The following is a 25,228-nucleotide window of genomic DNA, read 5'->3' on the forward strand; positions in this document are numbered from 1 at the left end:
GCACCAGATTCCCCGCCAAAACATGTGTTCTGCAGAGTCAAAATCCAACAGTTTGTTACTTTGACTGGAGTTATCAAACAGTGCAGTTCAAACACAGCACTGGAATGGCTTAGATTAAAAATAAAACAAGTTTATTTAATTCCAAAGTGACAGGTTTTAAGTGAGTACACATATAAGAATTAAAATCAGAAATGGTTATAAGTAAAGATCAAATGCTTTCTGGTGACTAAAAGTTAACAAGCTAGACTTGGTTCATGGTCAAATCCTCACCACACTTCCAGCAAATGGCTGACCAAACTCCTGGGTCAGGATCTATCCCCCAAAGTCAAAGGGCTGGTGAAAGACAGATAACTTGGGATTCTGTACCCCTCTCTTTTATAGTCCATTGAATCTTTGCAATGGATTGTTCTGAAGGAGACCTCCAGACCAAAGTCTATTTCCAGCTGTGAGGAAGGCAATGTGGAGTCTGTCTTGAAGAAAGTGTGCTGCTGCTTCTTCCCCAAATCCTTGCCCAGTTTGTCCCTGCCTTCTCCATTCTTCCCCTTTATCTCACCTTTTCCAGAGGGGGCAGAATGGAATCCTCCATTAGGAATCTCTTACTTTGCCCCCATCTGCTGGGACACAAAAGCAGGTCAGAGCGGTGCTTCTGCCATAGTGGCCCTGGCTTTGAATGGCTGAAAATCAGCCTTCTTACTAGCAGGACCAGCCGCACAAGCTGCACATTTCTCTGCCACATTTGTGAGAGATCAAAGACAGCATGAATAGCAAGAAAGGGAAGAATTTGTGAGTTCTCCATCTGGAGGCCATAAGGGACGCCTGCTTCCTAGTGGGTACAAGGTGAAGGAGGAGGGCTGGAAGCTGGTTCACAGTTTCATCTGTCAGGGAAACCTGCCCCTCCCTTCTTATAACAGACCTAATTCATATAAATTGATCTTAGGCTTACAATACTAACACCAACATAATCACTGCGAAACTACCCTCCCAGAAGGCAGTTTTGTAGTACACAAACCATGATCATGCTGCTAGCTTACCTCTGCCCTACAGTAACACATTAAAAAGCCTGCGTTAGCATAATTCAAAGTATCAGCATAGCAACAGCTGGCCAGAAATGGGAACTAAACACCGGACACTGAGTCCCAAGGGGCCTTACAAGGAAGGTCAGTTTAACCACAAGTAGAGTAACAGTTAGACCGCAAGTAGGGTAACTGATGTCAGGGTCTCCTGACAATCACGAAAACATCCTTAAGGAAGTAAAAGATAAGAGCTTGCAATTTTATATTTGCTATACCTACCATATAAGGATAATGTCAGTTGCTTTTCGGAAATGTATGTCATATGATTGCCAAATAAGGTTATAGTTTATGTGTAAGCATATATGCTAATTTGTGGTTTTAAGCTTTATAAGCTGTGACAAAAATCAGTTGGGGAGAGCGGCTTAACCCTTGCTAGGGGATACGCTGTCTCTCCATGCGTGCACGCATGTATTGATGATTTCTCAATAAAAGGAGCCTCAGGCTGTCTGATCAATTGACAAGGTGGTGCTCTTTTCCCCGACACATCCTTTATTAGGATTAAAATCACTTATTTAGCATGATAAAGCCACATAGGCTTGTGTAACCAATGGCATCACTTGCCAGCAAGATGGCTGCCCGCCGCGCGAGGCTCGGAAATATTAATAGTAGTTAAGAACTTCAAAAACAGAGGAGTTTTTTACACTTTCAGAGCTCCCATTGAGTTGGGAGCACCTCTGAAAATAAGGTCCCGGTGCTTTTATTTCACAGTGTGTACCTGGGGCTTCTCTCTTGGGGGAACTACTAGACTGGCTGAACAAAACAGGTGCAGTTTTTCTTAAAGACCAAGGACTTTTGCAAAGAGGTTGAAGGGTGTTATGTATCCAAATCCCACTGAAATTCAATGGCAGCTGAGGCCCAGATCCTCAGGCACCTAAATACCTTGAGGATCTGGACCTGAGTGCCTAATTCTCTTAGGTTCCTTTGTAAATCCCAGCCTAATTACAGTCCCGAGCATTTATAAATCACAAGTGCAGTCCACACAAATCATGTAGTGTTTTATAAAATCTCAAGATTTTAAGCCAAACTGATGAGATTTTATTTAAAAATAATTAAGTTGTTCTTTTTTTAAATTTGCCTTCTGGGTTTTAGCCATCAGAGGAGAAGAGCTAGTACTAGGAATGCACTTAAAAAAAAATGAAAGCTGAGGTTTCCCCTTATCATCTTTCTCCATGGAGCAGGGGGATCAAGAAACACAACAAATATTGCCAACATTGTGATAAGCTTGTAAAGCTTGGCATCACCATAATTATATTTTAGATATTACAGGACTGGCTGACATTCATGATATTTAAGTATATGGTGCAACATAATGCATTATATCTGAATGGTCCCAGCAGGTAGGGCTCACCTGGAAATCAATGGGAATTGAGTGCACTGAACACTTTACTGGACATGCCGAGTTCACCAGAGGATTAATGCATCTGATTTGCATGGGAATACATTGGTAGGATGGACACATCTGTTGCAATGACTTTTCCCCCACAGAAATTGGGTTATGATAAACTCAGCGCAGAATACCAGCTGCTTGGCCAATGATGTTGGAAATTACAGGTAGCTGTTAAGAAGCTGCTTTGTGCCAGTTTTATTAGTACAGCAATGAAGTGCTTCCTAGTGGTGTAATGAGTGTCACTTGTTCATCACCCAGACAGTACTTGGGCACCATGGGGCCAGGCACTCACTCAACAGGATCTGTAAGGAAGAGTGAAAAAAATGAAAGCACCATGCAAACATTGGTGGTTGGCTGGTGTAGTGGCAGGGGAAGGAAGAGCGGAAAAGAGTTCTGTTTGCATTCGTGAATGCAGAAGAGACGGTTATTGACTTTACGTAACACCAGAGGTAGCTTCAGGAAGTGTATTTTTTTTTAAACTGCCTTAAATCGGGATGATGTAAACACTACCACATGGTATTTTACTTCGGCTCTTTGGAAATGTGATGGATGAAACATGACAAATATTCCTGCAAGTTTATTTATCCATCTTTTCATTTGTGCCAGTTTTCTATTAGCCAGGCATAGATCTGGTTACCAGATTGATTCTATGTGTTGGGGGCTGGTGAAAGTGGAAAAGGGGGATGAGAAGTGAGGGACTTCCAAGACCTATCTAATTTAAAGCATCTTTTACTGAGTGGTGCAGTGAAAAGGATGTGGGTAAAACAAATAAAAAAACCCAGAAAGGGATCAAAGTGTGCGCGCAAATTTATTCCTTGTGGTGGGAGTTTTGCTTGTTGCTTTTTCAAAAGATGGGTGATTTTTCTGTGGCTGACACCCTAGCACTCAGCACCTCCTCTGGATTTCATCTTGGTTTCAGCTATGATTGATGGCTGGGATGACACCAGAGACTGTATATTCAGAACGAGATCTAAGGCACTTCCCCTGATTCCATGGTGTACACATTAAACAGCTGCATGAAACCATTCTATTTATAAGTGGTTCAAAGACACCACAAATGTTGGTGGATGTTGTATTGAAGCACAAGGCCCCCAGGAAGCCTGTAATGATCTCAAGAACCTGCCATTACACCAGAACCATATGCTTTCTTACGTTGTGTGGATTGGGGGAAGCTTATCTTATAAAGTTAGACTTAAAGTACCCTCCGGGAATAGTGCCTACAACCCAATTAGGGGACAATCTTATTGACCAGGAAGTTATGTTATTAAGAAGCCATGCTCACCAAGTTGCCCAGGTCAGAATGCATTTAAATGATCACATGATGTCATAAAGAGATAGTTAAGGGTTACTGCCTCCTTTACCTGTAAAGGGTTAAAAAGTTCACCTAGCCTAGCTGACACCTGACCAGAGGAACCAATGGGGGGATGGGATATTTCAAAAGGAAGAAGGGAAGTTCCCTTTGTCTTTGTCAGTTTCAGTTTTGGCCAAAGTGGAAAAAATCAAGGAACCAGCCTCTTATCAGAGTAGTGAGTATTAAAAACAAATAAATAGGTTTATGTTTATTTTCTTTTGTGGCTTTGTTTTTGTGCAATTAGAGGAATAATCAAAATGGGGATTCTTTTGTGTACTAAGTTTTGCCCAGGGGAACATCCTATGTTTTGAATCTGTTGTCTGTGAGAGTAGCTGGTATGCTAATCTCTCCCAGAGGTTTTTTTCTTTTACCTTTCTTTTCTTTAATTAAAAGCTTTTTTAAAAAGAATCTGATTGATTTTCCTTATTTTTATATCTAAGGGGATTGGATCTGGACTCACCAGGGATCGGTGGGGGAAAAGGAGGGGTGGTGAGTAATTCTTCCTTGTTTTAAGATCCAAGGGGTTTGGATCGGTGTTCACCAGGGAATTGGTGGAGGAGTCTTTCAAGGCTACCCAGGGAGGGAAAGGTTTTGGGGGGAAAGACAGAGTTTCCCAAATGACTCAAATATTTGGGTGGTGGCAACATACTGATCTAAGCTGGTAATTAAGCTTAGGGTTTCTCATGCAGGTCCCCACATCTGTACCCTAAAGTTCAGAGTGGGGGTGGAACCTATGACACATGATCAGAAAAATAATATACTGCAGGGTTTGTCGCAAACACCTCTCTCGATCTGGGGGGCACAAGGCTTCAGAATGAGGAATTTGAAAACATTTGTCCTAGAAACGAGGCTGACAAACTCCAAGGTAGAGAATCTCAGTACAGTGTGCAGGCCTCTGTAATGTCTAAAATAGATAGGTTATAGGAGATAGCAAGCACACTGTAAGAATAGCGGGTCAGATCCACAGACAATCTATACCAACATAGCTCTATCTGCACCACTTTCCAAATCTTCTGCTTTTGAATGGAGCCAGGAAATGGAGAGGCAAGGTATTCTGTCTTTAGAAAAGGTATGGTTAAGCGTTGCTTAATACACCTCTTTCTTGTCCATATATAGCATCCTAACTTCACACCCATATATTGCCATATATTACTGTAAGATGGAGCTTCCCCTGAGACCAATCAAGTGATATTTAGAATTGCCAAGGCTTTGCGGAATATTCAAATCAAGGTTGATTGGAATACTATGGAGGAACATGTGATCTTAAACTGGGAAAAAACAGAAATGGTGGCTGTATTGAGTCTTTTTCAGATTGGCACGGTATGGGATCCCACAGTCCTTATTTCAGGGAAATGTCCCACTGATGTTTGGGAAACACAGGTATGGCCCACAGATTGGTGGACGGCTTTCCTTGCCTTGAGTCTTATTTAGGAATCCACCAGTCTACACATGATGGAATAAATAATTTTTAAATACTTACAAAGTGTTTGTATAACTAATTACTATTATTATTTCTTTTACAGTAGCACTTAGAGGCCACAACTGAGATCAAGGCCCCAGTGTGCTGTCCAGACATAGTAAAAGACAGCCTCTGCCTCAGACCCTGAACAGAGATCTTCTGAATCATCAACCAGTGCTTTAATCACAAGGCCATCCTACACTTTTAAAGATGCTAACAATTTGTTGGCAGTACTACGCCATTTCTATGTTTTTCTTATGTGCTGTTAGGTTTGCCCACTAGAAAACATCTGAGGTTTATGGATTTTATGTGCCTTAATAAATCTAACACCAAAACAGAATAATTCTAGGAATTAATAGAACGTCTTTACAAATTCCATGGCATTTATTATGAAAAATAAACATCCATTTGCACCCATTCAAAAAATAAAAAAGCTCCAAACTACAAAGCCTTGTTCTTCAATTCTAGGAATTCTGTCAGTTCAAGATTGTCAAATACTGCATGCCAACACCTGAGAGAATGACAACAGCTTCTTTAAGTGCAACGAATCAAAGCATAAGAGTAAGATTTTATGGAACAAACTGCTATTCTTAGAAGCCATCCAGAATCAAAAAATAAACAATTAACCAGAAGAAAAAAGTGTTCAAACTCACAAGGAAGATTAGGTCTCATTGGAATTGAAACAAAACCTCAAATGCACCCCATAGTTATTCCCACACTGTTGGATAATTGCAGAGTTGTTCAAGGCCTGAGTCAAGTGGTTGGAATTATGCAGAGTAACTTTCTATGTGCAACTTTAAAATTGCTAGATTATTTTCATCCCCCTTTGTTCCAAGTAATTTTGTTTTTCCCCAAGTTCAGTGTTGTACTGTATCAGCTGGACCGTACAACATCCAATCTAAGATCTCAATTCAAAGTCTGTTAAAACTGAGGTGAGTCTTTTTATCCATATCAATGGACTTAGATCAGACCCAGAATGCGAGGTAGCTAATCATGATTCAGTTATAAGGTAAAAGACACTGCTTCAGTTAGTCAGAATTCGTGAGCAGTAACACATTATAAAGTATATGGAGACAATGCTGGGTCTGCTCCTCGTCTCCACAGTTCAAGAAGGATGTTGAAAAAATGGAAAGGGTTTTAGAAAAGAGCAACAAAAGCAATTTGAGGTCTGAAAACTCTGCCTTACTTCAAAAGAATTAGGAAACTCAGTGTATTCAGTTTATCTCAGAGAGCTAAGAGGTGATTTGACATTGGGGTACCCATGTAGGGAAACAAATTATGATAGAAGACTGCTCTTTAATCTAGCAGACAAAGGCATAATGAGATTGAATGGCTGAAAGGCGAAGGTTGACAAATTCAGACGGGAAATAAGGTGCAAATTTAACAAAAGGGTTATTAACCACTGGAACAAATTACCAGGGAAGTGGTGGGTTCTTCATAACTTGAAGTCTTTAAATCAAGATTCTACATGTTGCTAAACTATATGTTTAGCTAAACCACACGATATGGGCTTGATCCAGGAAACTACTGGGTGAAAAGCTATGCCCTGTGTTTTCAAAATTAGACAATCAGAATGACTCCTTCTGCCTTAAAAATCTGTGAATGTGAGATGCCCACGCATTTCAAATGCACTGTGAAACACAAGGCTGACGTTTAACAGCTAAATTCTCCATTTGTGGACCCCAGTTATATGCTGCTACAACTTCACTGATTTCATTGTTCATAAGTCTGTATGTTCTAGGAAATGGTTGTTATACTGTGACATGCCTTACTAGTTGTACAGCAATTGTCACTGAACATAAGAGGGTATTGAATTTTTTGTGTTCTTAAGTAATGAAGATTCAGCTGCTTATTGTCAAAAGGGGGAACGTGGTTGGAACATGATCGAAAAGGCCCAACAGGCCAATAAGGTATGGCTTTGGACATGTTAACATTCTGAAACATGTCATGAAATCAGTGAGATTCTATGTGGATATAGGGTTGCCAGGTATCTGTGTTTTGAACAGAACGCCTGGTCGAAAAGGGACTCTGGCAGCTCCAGTTAGCACTGCCGACTGGGCCATTAAAAGTCTGGTTGGAGGTGCAGTGGGGCCCAGGAAAAAGGCAGGTTCTCTGCCTGCCTTAGCTCCGTGAGGCTCCCGGAAGTGGCCACCAGGTCCTTGTGGCCCCTAGACTCATGGGTGGCCATGGAGGTTCCACATACTGCCCCGCCCCAAGTGCCAGCTCCGCAGCTCCCATTGGCCGGGAACCGCAACCAATGTGAGCTGTGGGGGCAGCACCTGCAGATGCGAGGGCAGTGTGCAGAGCCTTCCTGGCTGCCCATGTGCCTAGGGGCTGCAGGGATCTGGCAGCCACTTCCTGAAAGTCGCAATATATATTTTGGAAAATTTTCATTTGTTCAAGATTTTCTGTTTTTTTATCTTCAATGAAAAGAAGTGAAAACCAAAAAAAGTTTGCGGGGTTTTTTTGGGGAGGGGGCGGGGGGCTTTGGCCACAAATCTGGAAAATTTCAACAAAATTTTTTCAAGAAAAAAGAGCATTTCTTTTGAAATGTTCCACAGAAATATCCATCCTTTTGTGATCAGCTCTATAAATTATCTTCCTGGACAGACCTTCCAGATCATCTTCCTGATGATTCCTTGGCTACTTTTTGACTCATAAAAAAGTTATTTATTATCATGTAACCAGTAGATGATTCCGTGAACGTTCAGTTCTCAAAAGAGACGTTTCGATCAAAGCACTTTTAGGAACAGAGCAATGTTAGAAAATGTTCCTGCAATATGATCCAGGAAGTGGAAATGGACGTGTAAAGGAAGACCTGAGACTACATCTGAATATAAAAGAACAAGTAGATAGTGTGCACAACTGATCAGCTTTCCAAGTCAGACTGTGATTCATGCTAAGGTGATTCTAAGAGTGATTTGTGGAATCTGCACCTTTAGCTTCCTAGTCTGCCAAAATGGCAAATAAAAAAAACAACAAAAACTTGAAATTCCTAGAATATTGTTGGCTGAACGAAATCACATGACTATTCAGTAAATGAACTCTACCATATAGTTGGGAACTTCTTTTCAAGTAGGTGACTTCATCTCATCTGTGACAAAAATGGACAAATGGGAGCCAGATTGTGCAGAATCAGAGCTTTCATTTTGATAGACCTGCATTACTAGCCTTCACACTTGCAAAGATAACCTTCCGACTGTGAACTGAGTGTAACTGATGCAGTGCTGTTTGCTGAGTCTGCAGAGAGCCGAAAACAATGACTCTGAAAAGTGTGAACTCCTATCATTAAACATAGATAGTTGATGGCTCTAGAGTTACATGAAATGCTAGTATTAGCTATTTAATTACTGATGATTGAAATGGCCAAGGGAGAGCTAGAGAACCCCTCAGGATGAAAGGCTGGGAATTGGGAGCTGGTGCAGGAAAGGAAAGGAAAACAAATGAAGGAGATGTACAAAGATGGAGAGAATGGGGAACAGGTAAGGAGGAGAAGCAAAGGGCAGAAGTAGCATTCGTCCTAAAAAAGAACAGATTTTTCCACCTACCAGTGCTGGATATATGACTGTAAAGTATTGAACGAACAGTAAAGAAGGATTAATACTGAATGTGTAGCTGCTGCAGAAAAGACTGTATTTTACGCTTGGTCTCTGTGCAAACCTCCCCTTGACACTAGTAGTTGTTCTGCTGTGGACTGAGGGGAACATGCAGCCCTAAATTTATGTGGACCACAATTAAACATAAGAGACCTAAATACCAATTTACACTAGAGTCCACTTTCCATCTTCCCAGCAGTCTTTAAAGGGATGTAATGTAAGAGATGTCTGCTTTAAGAACCCTTTCCACTGCCAAAGTGGTGTAAAGTGGCCTTAGCATAAATAAGAAACAAGCCCAGAATTTTGTTCTTTCCATTCAATAACAGTAGAAAGTAATGGCCACACAACAGGGATATAATTACGCTGCTTGAGCTTTGAATCTGTTATTCTCAGCAAACTTCTCTCTCCTCTGACTCTGTCTCACTTTCTCCCTTAGGAGAGATTCGAAAGAGCTCCTGGTGATGGAGTGGAATCTACTCGTAAGAATACTGCAAAGACAGTAAGGGCGGATGTGATATTTTTTTCCACCTTGCCCAATCAACAACTATTGCTAATGGTCTTTTCTGTCCAAGAAATTACCATAGTTGGGAGTTTAAAACGGTATTTTTGCTATGATTTGTAGCTCTGCAGCCATACATTTAATTTCACCTTTCAGTGGAGAAAGGCCCATATAAATTATGATTGGCCATTCATTGAGACAGCAATTTCCCACTTCTAGATTTTCTTGCTGTAAATGCGCGAGCAAGCCAGACAGAACGACCACAACGGTTTCCAATGTATAAGGTCAATCTGAGTTTATGCATAAACTTGGCATGAATCCATATATATTTCTGGCTTGTCTGTGTCATGATCCACACCTATATCATCTTACTAGTCTACAGCCAACACTGAGACTCTAACCTTGCATTTTGACTCAGTCTCAGTGAATTAATCAGACTGTGCATGTAATTATTTTAAAATCAATGTATTGTACCCTAATTAAAATGAAAATACACTCAGGGCAGCTAAGGGTGAAGGAGAGAGCCAGGGGCAGCCATTTGATTTTGAATCTGTGTGTTCACGTGCATTTGGGTGGGGAGATAGGGGGAAGAGAAGATTTTAAAAAATTATCGATCTGGTGAGGAAACTATTTACCATAAACAAAATTACTTTTGTTGCAATTTTTATTTGAAATTTCCTGGGATTTTCATCAGAAAACGAACATTCACAAAGGCAACCAAAACCCCAAAATGTGTCAGTTTAAAACTGCAAAATGGCAGTTTTTTGTTGTTGAGAATCAAAAGAAAGTTTGTTTTTAGATGAAAATCTGGGCATTTTTTATTAAGTTTACACTTTTCTTTTTGGAGAAAATTCCCATTTCATTGAAAAAACATTATTTGTTGGTATTGTGGGGCAAGTCCACTCCATCTGCCTTTGGGATGGGTTGAGAGCACTATAGCCCTGTGGTTAAGACCACCTGACTACCCTTCGCCTCAGGGCAGTAGGACCCAGTGACCCAACTCAACATGGCCACCCTTGACTTCTGGGCAGTGTGACCTAGTGGCCAGAGTCAATATGGCTGCCCTCTTTCTCAGGATGGTGTGCCCGATGGCTGAAGTCACTATGTCTCCTTTCCTCAGCAGGGCTGTGTGGCCCAATGGCCACTTGGGGGTGCCCTTGGGGTGGGTTCCGGCCAGGATGGGGTACCTGGACCCTCTCTGCTCCACTGGGTCCCAGCCCAGGGTCCTGTTAGTAGCGAGTGTGATCCCACTAAGTCAGCAGGGATCTGACTGAAACACGCTGACAACACCTGGGACAATGGCTAGCCCTCTCCCCAGGCTACTTCCTATTGTGGATGCTGCAGCCGTTGTCTGGGCGTCTCTGGGGTCTCCATATTCCTCAGCTGTGCTGCTCCTGGTGTCCCCAAGCTCCCTTGGTGTCTGCCTGGGTCTTGGCATCTCTGGCTCCCGTGATCTGGGGCTTCGACTGCTCCTGGGCTGGAGCCTGAAATGTGCATCCTTCCTCTCCAGCAGTCAGCCCAGACTGAGTGATCTGCTCCCCTTTATACTACTGCTTCAGCTGGAGCATGCCCAGTAGGGGCGAGAGGGAGTGGCTTCTGTTGTCAAAAGTGCTGACTTAGCCCCTTCATCTGCAGTGGAGGGCAAGGACACCCTGTCACGGTTGGACAAAATGTTTGGACAAACATTTTTTGACCATCTCAAGAAAATAAGTTTGTTCATCAGAGACTAAGATAGGATTTTGCTGCAGAAGGTGAGGTGGATGGGGGAAGCTACAGCTCATCTCATGTCTCTAAGCAAGAGTAACTCCAATAGCTTTTCCAATGGAGAAGCCTCCATTTTTGGAAGAGATAATGTGTAATTCCCAACTTTGATGTGTTAGCTCTGCTCAAGCCAGCCCAGGATGGGTGTGGTGGGCAGAGGCTCAGGGCGTCGGGTGGGCTTGTACTTGGGGCTGTACACTACTTTCTCCCTGCCCTTGGGCCATTCATGTCCTCCAAGACTGCATGACCCAATGGTATGATACTCACAGGGAGCTGCAACTGCCATCTTGGGGTCAGAATATCTGCCTAGACTTCTCTCTCATAACTTAACAGTCAAACTGATGTTGCCTTCATTCCCTCTATGCCTCACAGTGGAGGGGATGAGAAAACCATATACAGTAACTCCTCACTTAACATCGTAGCTATGTTCCTGAAAAATGCGACTTTAAGAAAAACGATGTTAAGCGAATCCAATTTCCCCATAAGAATTAATGTAAATGAGGGGGTTAGGTTCCAGATAATTTTTTTTCACCAGACAAGAGACTATATTATATATATATATATACACACACACACACAGTATAAGTTTTAAACAAACAATTTAATAGTGGTACACAGTGATGATGATTGTGAAGCTTGGTTGAGGCGGAGGAGTAAGAGGGTGGGATAGTTCCCAGGGAATACCTTACTGCTAAATGATGAACTAGCAGTTGGCTGAGCCTTCAAGGGTTAAATCTCCCAGTCTACAAGGCAGCAGGAATGGAGGGAGGGGAGACAGCATCGCAGACAGAGAAAGAGACACACACCGTGTGTGTGAGAGAGAGAAGCGCATTTCCCCTTTAAGTACGCTGATGTTACTCTTAAGTACACTGCCTTGTTAATTAGATCAGCTTGCTGAGACCGCAGCTGCTGCCAGCAAGCTCACTCCATCCTGAGCCCTGTCCTTTGTCCCTCCCTGCTCTATGCAAGATGGGGTAAGCGGGGTGCAGGAGCAGGGGGGAGGAGGACACCCTGACAGCTCCCCTCCCGCCTGCACAGCAAGCAGGAGTCTCGGGGAGCAGCTCCAAGGAACAGGGCAGGAGCAGCATATGGCAGTGCGGGGAGGGACAGCTGAAGTGCCAGCAATTGATAGCCTGCTGGGTGGCTGCCGCACAGGGGACTTAGGGGAGTGGGGAGCTGATAGGGGGGCTGCTGGTCCACCCTGGTTCCAAGCCTCCACCAGCTAGCTGCAATGGGCTGCTCTTCTGCAAGCAGCAGACAAAGCAGGCAGATACCAAACAATGTTAGAAGGGAGCATTACACAACTTTAAACGAACATGTTCCCTAATTGATCAGCAACAAAACAACGTTAACCAGGATGACTTTAAGTGAGGAGTTACTGTATGGCCAACAGCCAACAACTTCTTCCATAAGTGAATAAAATCTGACCATATTCTGTGCTTTTATTTTAAATGCCTGTGACTCTAAATGATAACTCACTTGTGGCATCATTGATTAAACCTCCCTGCTGCGCTACACCATCATCGGAGTGCATGTGTACACCAGGTAGAGCCACAGTTGTCCAAATGGAAGTCAGTTCTATGTAGCATGATAATGTCAATGATTAGTTTTAATAGTATTATTATTTAATGCTTGTCTTACAGTAGCACATAGAGGCCTCAAGCAGGTCAGGCTGAGAGTTGGTTGCAAATGTTTTGACACGGTGGTTTTTCACTGAAAAATGTTGGTTTGTTAGAACCAAAACTTTTTGTGGCAATGTATCCGGTTCAACGAAATGTGAACTGAGAGCGGTGTGTCAGTACAGAGTTCCTGGCAGACAGACACAATCCTAGACAGCCGGGTGGTTAAGGCACTCATTTGAGACACCAGAGCCCCAGGTTCAGCTCTCTGCTTTGCTTGCCTCAGAGCAAGGGCTTGAATCAGCCTCTCCCCATACCAGGGGAGTGCCCTAACCCCCAGGGGTAGGTTTCTCCCTAGTTTTTCATGAAGAATTTTGAATAGGTACATCCAGCCTATTCATCACAGATGCAGAATGAGAATTTTTGTTTTTTTTAATCTTGAAAATTTGTATTGGATGGGAAAATTCTTCCTGCCCAGCTGCAGTCCGGACCCCAGTGTGCTCAGTACTGTACAAACACCTAGTACATGAAAGTCCAAGTCCCAAAGAACTTGCAGGCTAAATATGTAAGATTAATCAAAGAAGGATTCCTATCACTATTGTATTGTAGTAGTGAAACACCGAGCAATTAAGTCATTTGCCCAACGTCAGAGAAGGAGTCTGTGGGACAGTTGGAAGCAAACTCTGATCTGCTGAGGCCTAGTCCAATGCCTGAACTGAAAGAAACATCCTTCCCCTCTAAACTGGGTGTGACCCCCCCCCATGCAATTCAGAATGACCACTAAGAAATAAGAGTGCCATTTTGTGATGCCCTTTTAGCAGCTCCCACTCAGCATGGTGAACATCAAATCTTCAGAGCACAGGTCAGGCTCAGATAAGCGCCCAAAAATTCAGCTGCATCTTGAGTAAAGTTGGTTTGGAAATATTTTTTCCCCCCTGACAATTTTTTTTCATTGGGGAAAACAATCCATTTTTGTTTTAAAAAAAGGATACCATTTTATTTTTTATTTTTGTTGAAATATTTTATTGATATTTTTTATTTCCACAACAAATTTTTATGAAAATGGATTTTTTGGGGAAGGGGTGTGTATGTGAAAATTTCCATTTGGTCAGAAATGCCACTTTCCCTTGAAAAAAGCAGAAGATTTTCCACAACCTTTAATCTTGAGAGTGCAACTCTGATTGGGAACCTTGCAAGAAAAAAACTTCCTCATGAGATTTCCAGCACTGGCTCGACCGTTAAAGTGCAGAGGTGTACAAAAGGGAGAAATAAGAAGTCGGGAAAAACATCATCAGCCTTTTTCCATAGGCTGGAAAGTTTTTGATCCAGGTTCCATTTGAGCTGCAGATGTTGGTTCAGAGGAGTTTCTTATTTCATCTGAACTATTTGCCCATTCCTGATTTACACTACAGACATATGGTCTGCTTCCTTTTAAGCTTAGCAGCAGAGTGCCCCTTGGCTTCCCTACTCATCACAAACCCTGGCATGGAATGCAGAGTGAAGAAAAAATAAATAAATAAAAAGCAATGTCAGATATTACAGAACCTCCTGCAAAAGGACTGCTGCCAGTTGTGTTTTATTTGAAGAAATGATTAGAGTTTATTTTATTGCTAGGAAAGCTTGCCAGCCTTTATGATGATAAAATTGCTGAGTTTCCCAGGTTTATTTACATAGGTCTCGAAAGACAGGCCCAACTAGAAGAGATACAACAGATGATTATTTCTTCTCCTCCCTTTCCCCCCAAACCATACTGCTTATATATTAACGCTTTACTACGCTGGCATTTCAGACTTTCTCCTCAGTGACTGATTAAGAGGATACATTTGTAACAACCATTCCCCCTCCTGTGAACATGGGTGATTAGAAAGGTTTGAGCTTGGGAGATTCAGCACTGTTCTGCAGACCTCTGGTGCAAAGGGAACAAATCTGCTAGCAGAAGTCAGTGGTTATTCTCTGTGGGGCCACCACTAGAGGGGACTGTGTGTCAGACTTTACAAGTCCTATTGGCATCCAGCGGGGGTGGGCGGGCGAAGCCTGCCCACTTCTAAAGGACCTCCCCCCAGCCTAAGGGGAGGACCCATAGGTCTTGGACACCAAGTAATTATGGGGGAAAACTAATGAAAAAACAGGATCGAGAGTGAGGTCATAGGGCTAAACGAAGGGAACCTGAGGGGGACACCGAGCAGAGAACCCCGGACAACGCGCACTGCTCCTCGAAGGCGTCAAGGGAGCCAGTGGACGCCGCCCAGAGGAACCCTGCCCAGATGCGAGAGCAGACGGAGGAACGGAAATAGGCCCTACAGTCACAGGAAATCCCGTCAGCCAACCTCCTCTCCCTGGTGTTGTAGATGGCCAGTTTGGCCAGGGCCAAGAGGAGGTTGAGAAGGAGATCCCACGACTTTGTGGGGCCACGGAGTGGAGAGCGTGTAGATAAAAAGGTGAGGGGAAAAGTGCAACCAAAAATGCAAGAAAATATTCAGGAGGAGCCGGAACAGGGGCTGCAACCTGGCGCACTCCAAATAAATGTGCGCCAAGGTCTCCTTCTCACCACAGAAAGGGCAGGTGCTAGGGACAGACGTGAACCGCGCCAAGTACACGCCCATGCTCATGGCCCCATGAAGGAGCCGCCAACTGACATCCCTGGCGGGCCTCGGGACCAGGGCAGAGTACAAGGTCAGACTTTACAAGTAAGCTACATACTCCCTTCTGGAAGAGGAACCTCCTCTTGAGCATCCAAGTTCTACCATGGCTCCTGTCACTATTTCAGCACCAATTCTACAACAACCACCAGTGGCATTTGAACTTAGGAGCCTTAGCACCAACTCACAGAGCTCTACCATTTGTGGTGAACGATGATTCCATCTTGCTAGAATCACTAGCAGGCAACTAGCATCTGTGGACCAATCAAAAAGAGGCACCCATGACAATAAAAAGGACAGGAGTACTTGTTGCACCTTAGAGACTAACAAATACAATGTAAGTCCTCGCTTACAGACAGCCCCCCAACCTGAAGTGAATACTCACCCGCAACTACACACCACACAACAGAAAAACTAACCCAGGAACCAATCCCTGCAACAAACCCCGTTGCCAACTCTGTCCACACATCTATTCAAAGCACACCGTCATAGGACCCAGCCACATCAGCCACATCATCAAGGGCTTGTTCACTTGCACATCTACCAATGTGCCAGCAATGTAAACTGGCCAGACAGTCTCTATGCAAAAGAATAAATGGACATAAATCAGACATCAAGAATTGTAACATTCAAAAACCAGTAGGAGAGCACTTTAATCTCCCTGGATACTCAATAACAGACTTAAAAGTGGCCATTCTTCAACCAAAAAAACTTCAAAAACAGACTTCAGTGAGAAATTGCAGAACTGGAATTAATTTGCAAACTTGACACCATCGAATTAGGCCTGAATAAAGACGGGGTACTACTACAATAATTTTCCTTCTGTTGTGATACTCTCACCTTCTTGTCAGCTGCTGAGAATGGGCCACATCCACTTTGATTGAATTGGCCTTGTTAGCACTATAAAAAGTAATTTTCCCTCTGTTGATATTCACCCCTTCTTGTCAACTGTTTAGAATGTGCCACATCCACCCTAATTGAATTGGTCTCGTTAGCAACTCCCATCTTTTCATGCACTGTATATTTATTCCTGCTTACTGTATTTTCCACTCCATGCATTTGATGAAGTGGGTTATATCCCACAAAAGCTTATGCCCTAATAAATGTGTTAGTCTCTAAGGTGCCACAAGGACTCCTCATTGTTTTTACTTATACAGACTAACACAGCTACCCTTCTGAAACAATGTACACACATTACATCAACACAGGTGTGGTCTAGCTGTCTTACCCTCTGACTGTCTATCATGACAGCATGATATCCATGGAAAAAATTCCCTTATTTCTGAATCTATGGCATTAACAGTAGGCTTCAGCGGTAAACAGGACTATCACTAACATTCTGAATCTATAATCAGCTTTCGAACACAGTCAAGAACCAGATACAAAACTGTTCCCTTCTTTACCCCTGTAAAATTACACCTATATATGGGCTAGGATGGGCAATGTTCAGTCCTCAGGCAGTAACTGGTTCAAAGATGGATATTCAAAGATGGAGATTTGAATATTTAACCCATCAGGGCTAGAAAAGATCTCTGGAAAGGGGAGCACCACCGTTTTATAAAAGGATACACAGCATGTGTGTTTTAGTCTTGGATGGTCATGAACCATTTGACCTTAACATTGTAAAATTGTCTATGAAAGACTCTCATGTAATTTTTTTTGAAGTTTCTAAAATATTTTCTTTGCAAATGACTTTCTGTCTGACCCCTGTACAGCTGTGCACATGCTAACTAAGGCTCCTGGCTTTCCAGGAAGTAGAGCAAAAAGTAGTATTTTTTTTAAAAGTGTTTCTGTGATAGATTTCCAGAATCGTATGTGGCATATGCAAAGTACAGGATGAGGTTTTACAAAAGAGTTTGTGGGCACTAGAGCTGCTAGAAAATTTGGGAACCATTTTTTGGAGTAAAAGTTTTTGCTAGTTTTTGACCAGCTTACAGAGTGGCCACAAGTTTTCAAAAATTCAAAGGTTCAACAAAAATATTGGCAAAAAATTATGGGATTTTTTTCTGCATTTTTCTCCTGGCTCTAGTTGGCACTTACTCAGCATAACCTGAAAATGCACTTGTGGCTTCATTGGTTAAGTGTTTGTACCATACCATACATGAAATGTAATCTTGGACTTTAGAGGTAACTGATTTACAGGGAATCAGTTTTCCAAGGACTAAATCCTGTAAGATGCTGAGCACTCTGGCTCTGATCCAGCAAAGCACTGAAACGCTTGCTTATATTTAATTGAACTCAGTGGGATTTAAGAATGTGCTTCACCCCTTTGTCAAATTGGCATGGAATTGCTCACATGTTTAAAGGTAAGAAGTGGTTTTGCTGAATCAAGGCCAGAATAAGTGAAATCAGAAACAAATAATTTAATCGGTGGGAAGAATTTTTTCTAAATGAGATCAGAAAAGAAAGTGACTTGGTAGTTCTCAGAAAAGGAGAGACTGCTAGCTGAAAAGGGCTTTGTCTAACTCTGCCCAGGACTTAAGGGCCTAGAAAGGGATGGCAATCCCATGTCAAGTACGGTATCTATCTATTGTAGTTATGAGACCCCCCCCCATTACTTTAGTAGCCAAGTACCTAACAAATTTAAATATATTAGGATAGCAGCCCCCTGAGCAGTGTGGCTTAGTAAATAGAGCACTGACTTGGGAGTGGGTTCTATTCCTGGCTCTGCCACAGACCTCCTGGGTGAGCTTGGGCAAGTTACTTCAACCCCCTGCCTCAGTTTCCCTACCTTTGAAATTGGGATAATGAGACTGATGTTGACCTCTTTGGAAAAGTGCTATATAAGAGCTAGCTATTATTATTGTATTATCCCTAGTTTGCAGATGGCGACATGGGGACAGAGACACTCCAGGGTCAAGGCATGTTCAAGATCACAGGAAGTTTGAGGCAAAGCAGGAAATTTCTCCCAAGCCTCCCACAGCCCAGGCGAGCATCTGAGAGGAACTGAACTAACGGTTGTGAATTTGATCTGAAGAGAGGGTCTGATCCAAGAGGTTCTGCACACTCACAACTCCTGCTGAAGATCACTCCCATGCCAGAGTGACATGTAATTCTTCAGTCCCTCGATTGCCGCTCCACTTGGGGCCTGGAGCAGATATGTTTGTAACCCTTCTGCCCCTCTGAGTTGGCAGTATCTAAGGGTTCTGTTTCAATAACACAATGCGAAACTGGCTCAAGCCCCCACCCAGTGACCTGAGACAATTACATACCACGCCCTGGGCACCTCTAAGTGGCAATACTTCCCCTCTCACAAGCACAGAGTCTGAGTGTAGCAAAATCCTTTTAATAAAGTAGGGAAACAATGTGGCATTATGCTGGGGAAACACCACAAACAGGATTCAGAACACAGACCATGAGCAAAAGACCCACCCTGAGTAAGTTTTCCCCTCAGGGTCTTAAGTCCAGCAACCCAAAAAATCACCCAAAGTCCAACACCCCAAAAGTCTCTTGAGTCCAGCAACCCAAAAATCACCCAAAAGTCCAAGAACCCCAAAGTCTCTGTCCATGGTCAGTGCACCCCCACAGTTCAAAAGTTTATCTGTAGAGTTTTACTTCCCAGCCTGGGTGGAAATGAGGTGAAGGGGCACAGAGGTGTTAAGAGGCACCTTTCATGGTCCAAGGCTGACTGTCCCGCCTCTCTGTGGGGTTCTGCTGCAGCCTTCACCATGATCCACTCCACCAGCCACTCCGCTCCAGCCGTCCTGCCAAATGCTCTGCTCCGCCAGGCACTCAGCCATATATCTTCTGGCCCCACTACTACTTAACACAGCACTCAGGGATTTCACCTCTTTAGTGAATTCAGCTTGTAGTAGGGGAATCCCAGTGCTGGTGCACCATTGGACCAAGGCTTACGGAAACGATTTAGAGGTGGGCTGGAAACAGAAGATTGGTTCCAAATCTGAACTTTGTGGGAAATCAGCTCTGGAACTAAATCTCATGGCTAAAACCCGCCTCCAGTTTCTTTTGTCTTCTTCTGAGAAATACTGCCTGGCAGTATATAAATGCTGTGCCCACCATACCATTAGTTGCATAGGAACCATAAAACATAGACATTACAGTTAGCGGATGAGTTCTGTATATAAAGCTGTGATATTCAAGCAATGGAGTCTAGACGGAAACTATTCTATTTTGAAGTGATGAGGTTCATATGTCATATTCAGGCCAGGAGTCACTGAAAGGTGGAGACAGGTGGAGACTGCAGGTATGTCTACTCTGCAGTGGAGAGGTGTGGTTCCCACCTCAGGGAGCCATGCATGCAATAGTGTGGCTGCAGCAACATGGACTGCAGTTCTGGCTCACTGCCCAAGTACAATTCCACCAAACCCCCTTAGTATGTACCTGGGTAGCTAGTCTGTGCTGTCATGACCACGGTGTTGTTTTCAGTGCTCTTCTCGAACAGAGCTGGTGTGTGTATGTCTGCCTGAGCTGCTAATTACGCCTCTGAGCTGCAGTGTAGACATGCCCTAAGGGACTCCATTTTTATAGACTCTCCCTTTGGGGTGTGTAAGAGATTAGTACATGCACAAGTGGGAACTGGCATTTGTGCACACAGCTCAAGAGTGTCTAATAAAGGGATAGAGGTGTTGGAAAACACATTAAACATGACTTTGCATGGACTGCCAGCTGAATCACAGCCAACAAATACATGTTTAAACATGACTGGACTTGTCCATTCAAAGTGATGTTAATTAAAGATTTTACCTTACCTGCTGCATGTTCCCAAGATAGACACACCCTGTAGCTGGAAAACCCTGATGGAAAGTGGCAATACTGTTGGTTCTCGTTATGGAGACAAGGTGAGGGAGCAACTGCTGCTGGTGAAAGAGACAAGCTTACGCGCTTACGTAGAGCTCTTCTTCAGGTCTCCTTATGGTGAAGCACTCCAAAAACACAGATGGATTGAAGTTTGCCAAGGAAGTTATAATTTGTGTCTCTTTGAGCCGTCTTCAGGGAATGTGTCGCTATAGCTGTTCCTTTATTCTGGAGCTTTAGGAAGCGTTGTAGCCAACAAATCTCTGCCCAATTTCCTCCACCCTTCTTTAGTGGCACTAAAACCCCCTGAAATTAGGCTCTGAAGCCTTGTGATCCCTAGAAGTGCTGAGCTGGGATGAACAGCTTTTGAAAACGGTCCTGTACTTTGTGGTGTGGGGAGATTTATTTCCTGATCTTTTGCCCATCAAACCTTTTTCTGATCTTCATTGTCAATCACATCTTATGATTTCTCCAGAGAAATGAAAATAGCAGCTAGTTGTCTCGAAAATCTGCCTTTTGAAGTGAGAATTCCAGGAAATAAAACACCTTTATAGTTATGGAATCCAGACCCGTCTGACTGGGATGCACTTTCATCAAGACTCGAGTGGGTTTGTTGACTCAGTGTTTTAGATGCTCTTCATCTTTTATGGTGATTCACAATGGGGTGTTCACTGCATACGAGGTTGGTAAGAAAAAAGATATCCACGGCTGACTATTTCATGTATCATGAGGAATTCATGATGAGTATTCATGAGGAACATAACTAATCCCCATAGCAAACTGTGCTCCAGCAAGATCACGGAAATATTCAGCAGAATGCTCTGTCTTTCTAGCTCAGACACTACGGGGCCAGATTTTTAAGGGGGTGAGGCACCTCATTCCCTAGGCCCGAATTTTCTACAGATGCATTTCCCATTGAGGCACCAAAACCAAGGGCACAGATCTTGAAAAGTGCTAAGGCTTCAGTAGCTCCTCCCATTGTAACACTGAGGCCAGATTTTCAAAAGACCTCTGCACCCACCATGCTGAGCTCATTCAAAAACCTGGCCCTCACTTAAGCACCTACATGGGAAATGAGGTCTTAAAAATCTGTCTTAAATTGTGAGTGCTGAGCCCTTCTGAAAATTCTGGCCTAGACCCACTGGCCACCCAAAGTTTATCACTGGTTTCATCAGTGCAATGGAAGTCAATGGAGTTGCAGGGGGGTAACTGAAAGCAGAATCCACCCCATTTACTTCCTGATGGGAGCACAAGGAAAAGCTAGAAACTCAAAATAAATACGGAAGGTCCAATGTGGCCCTCATTTATGCCTGTGCAACAACATTGTGGCCAGTGTAATCACATGGACATGAGTTAAGGAAATATTTGTCTTTCTATCTGTCTAGGGATTTGTGCGCCCCTTATTCCATAAGATCTTTATTGCCTCCCATTCCGACTTAAGGGCCTCTGTAGTTTAGGCTGCAAACTCCGACTTATCTTAAAAATGTCAGAATCTGGGAAGGAATGTCCCTCCTGGAGTTTTAAAGCTCCATTAACAAAAATAAAAATCACTACTGAGACATTAGGGAAGAAAAATAGTATTCATGAAATTCTCCTGCTCCCCCACTGCGCACTTTAAAGTGCATTCAGAGGTAGTCATTTAAAGGACCTCACTGTATCAGCAGCTGTTCGCTATGGTACAGCCAAACCCTGTGTGTGCACACTGGTAAAATGTATCCCTTTAACAGCCTGATGTTCTCTATCATTTCATTAGCAGATCTGCCAAGCAATTTTGTTGTTTGTGAACGTGAGGCACTGGTGCAGCCAGCAATTGAAGGGACTAGTTCCTGTTGCTAGGTGGTTTGGATGCGCATGGCCCTGCCTTTAATACAAACTGATTAAACTATTTGATGGTCACCACGTTTTCCTTGTGCATCTGCATCAATGATCCAGCAGGGGCACTAGAGGTAAGGGAGGTCAGCCTTCTTAATTACTGCTCCCAGGCAGCCGCAAAGGTGGGGTAGGGGGATTGTGACGGGGTGGGTGCACTCTGTTCTCCTTGTATGCAAGGGGGTGTTCCCAGTGCAAGAATAGGTTCACCGCATGGTTCTAGGTCCCAGAGTTATAAGGCCTAATAGCCAGCATCCACAGCATTGCCCTTATCCATAGGGTGGTAAGGCCTAGTGGCCAAAGTCAATTGAGTTGCCTTTATGTGCAGACGGTAAAGCTTAGTGGCCAAAGTCAATTGGGGCTGCCCTTATCTGCAGGGCAGTAAGGCCTAGTGGCCAGAGTCAAGGACAATGGGCTGCCACATAGGGGTGGCGGTGGCCGGGGTAGGGGCCATGAGCCCTCCCTACTCGAACAGGCCCCAGCCCTGAGTCAGTGAGGATCCAACTGCAACACACGGAGAGCAACATGCTCTCAGCCCTGTGCTGGTGCCCACCCTGGGCTACACTCTATCATGTCCCTTGTTGTCATGGTCTGGGCGTGGCTCCCAGCAATCTTGGGTTCTCCTGGACATCCACTGGTGTCTGGGTCTCCGTCTGGGTCTCAGCGTTCCTGGCTCCTGCTGTCGAAGCCTCTGGTGCTTCCTGTCGGAGCCTGCAGCGAGTATCCTTTCTCCTCAGCTGTCTGCCCAGACTGAGCTGAGCTGCTTCCCTTTATACTACTGCTGCACTTGGAGCATGCCCAGTAGGTCTTGGTGGGCGTGGCTTCCTCAACCCACAATGCAGATAACCCTTCCCAGTCTAGTGCAGGGTGGGTGCACCCCATTACAGAGAGTTAAAGCATTGAGCCACAGACCTGCATGGTTGCAGAAGGGCTGTTAACATTCTGACTCCAGTGCAGCCACAGCTTCCTCCCTTGCACAAGCAGAGTGGCTTTTACAAATCTGCCAAGCATCTCAGGCCGGATCTATGCTACCGGTATAGCTGTGTTGGTCATGGATATGATAAAGCATGATCCCTCACTGACATAGCTGTGTCAGCAGAAGCCCCTGGTGAGGATGAAATCATAGAAGATTAGGGTTGGAAGAGACCTCAGGAGGTCATCTAGTCCAACCCCCTGCTCAAAGCAGAACCAATCCCCAACTAAATCATCCCAAGATGCATGCCTCTTGCAGCCCTGTTCATAATGTCTGTCTATTTTGCTCCCATCACCATCACATCTGAGCCCCATTTCAGAAAGTGACTGCCGCCTTCTGGAAATGGCATTTTGGCACACTTGAGTTCTTGGTCAGGTGGGGTTGAGAGGAACTAAGTCAGAGGTATTTGGTCATTCCAGCCTCTTTACCCATACGGGGACAGACTATGATCCCTTGATGCATGCTTGGTAGCAATTTATTCCCAGAGTAGTTCCATTGATTTCACTGGTGTTCTTTGTGGGGTATTCAATGTAAGGGTAAGAGAGTCTGGCCCACAGTCATTTTCATTACAGTATATTCCTAGCCATATCTGGCTGTGCTGGAGCACAGATCCACTATGCAGAAGTGCGGCTTTTAACACCGAGTATAACAGACTGGCTCTAGGTATTTCTGTTTGCATCTCCATTTCTTCTTGGAAATCTAATCCTCCAGAGGAGCTAGGACTTCTGCACTTCTACAAGGCATTTTCTTTATTAAAAGTTTCTTTTAGTTAAAAGGCTGTTTTCTGCCTCCTGCATCCCTCAGCCTTCTTCACCTCCAGATACAGCTGAGTTTACGTTAGATGCAGAATGTGTTAACATTTTAGGCTGCATCCACATTAGGGAAAAGGTGTTTTCTTACTACAGGTTAGGTAACACATGGTAACGAACGTGAGGTAAAATCCTAGTAAAGTCAAGGCAGTAAGCACTAGGGGAGACTTAGGGTTTACCCCAACCTGCTAATACACAGTCAAACTACAACAGCCTTTTCCACACTAGTATTTTAACAGGTGTTAGTTACCAGATGTCAACTAACCTGTGGTCCAAATATACCTTTTTTCCTAGTGAAGACACGGTCTTGGTTCTCATCACAAGGAATGAGAGCTCCTGACCATGTGTCACTTCCCTTGGACACATTTCCCACAACCTCAACCTCCGTTTTAATTGCTTGATTTTGCAGCAGCCTTTTCCCAAACAGATCTTCTGACAGGTTCCCTGTTGGCCTCTTTTCTAAACAGAACTTGGGGCTTAAGCTCTCCTGATCCTTAGAAAATAGTTTCCTCCCAGAGGCAATGAAACTGCTCCACCCCTCATGGTTTTGGATATATTTCAGGGTCTGAGCCCCTCCCTCTGGACCTCCCGCAGTATGTCAGTCCCCCCGAGATACCTTAGTGTCTGGGTAACTTCACATTCTGAGGCCCATTAGGCCCACAGTAGCTGTTGTTCCTCTTCTTTCTCTCTCCATCGAGTTCCCTAGCTGACGTTGATCTGTTCTAAGGTTTTACTCTTCCCTGAGGCTCACTCTCCCTGTTTTGGCTGCTTCCCAAGCCCTCTGTCTATCTTTTCTTCTGACATCCATCTTTCCCTTCCAGCACAAACTTTTAGCTTTCATTTGATTCCTCTCTCAAGCTCCGGCCCTGACTTGGGTTTCCAACTGCGTTTCATTTGGCTGTCGGCAGTGCACCTAATGCTTCTTCACCCTTCTCTTGGCCTCTGAGAACTCTAGCATTTCCAGTTTAAACTAAACTAAAATTAAAAAAAATACTCACAGGTCCAATTTTCTGGTTTTGCTGTGGAAGACCTCTCACCTTTCCCCATCCTGCTTCGAATCCTCTGGTATCTTCTCAAACTCTTCTTTTCTCCTCCCACTGTCTTCAATCAACCTCACAACGTGGGGCCGGCCCAAAAGAAGGAGCCGAAGCAGAAACCCTCTTCGTTATACTCCTGTTCTCGTTAACTGACTCTATGGAACTCAGGAGCTTGCAAACGCAAAGGTCTCTTGGAAATATAATTGTTAGAAGCAAGTCATCTTGTCTTTGCTCCCTTGTAGGTAGTTGGGGGATGACACCCTCATTTTCAAAGAATCATTTCCAAAGCTGAGACTTTAATGAGCAGGAATATGATTCACTGGCTTCAGTAAAGCCAGCAGAGTCATTAGTACTTTATATGTTTATTTAAGCTATGCTTTATTTTGATGTGTCAGCACTGG

The sequence above is a fragment of the Gopherus flavomarginatus genome, chromosome 10, assembly GCF_025201925.1.
Source record: "Gopherus flavomarginatus isolate rGopFla2 chromosome 10, rGopFla2.mat.asm, whole genome shotgun sequence".
In the NCBI taxonomy this organism is placed as follows: domain Eukaryota; kingdom Metazoa; phylum Chordata; order Testudines; family Testudinidae; genus Gopherus; species Gopherus flavomarginatus.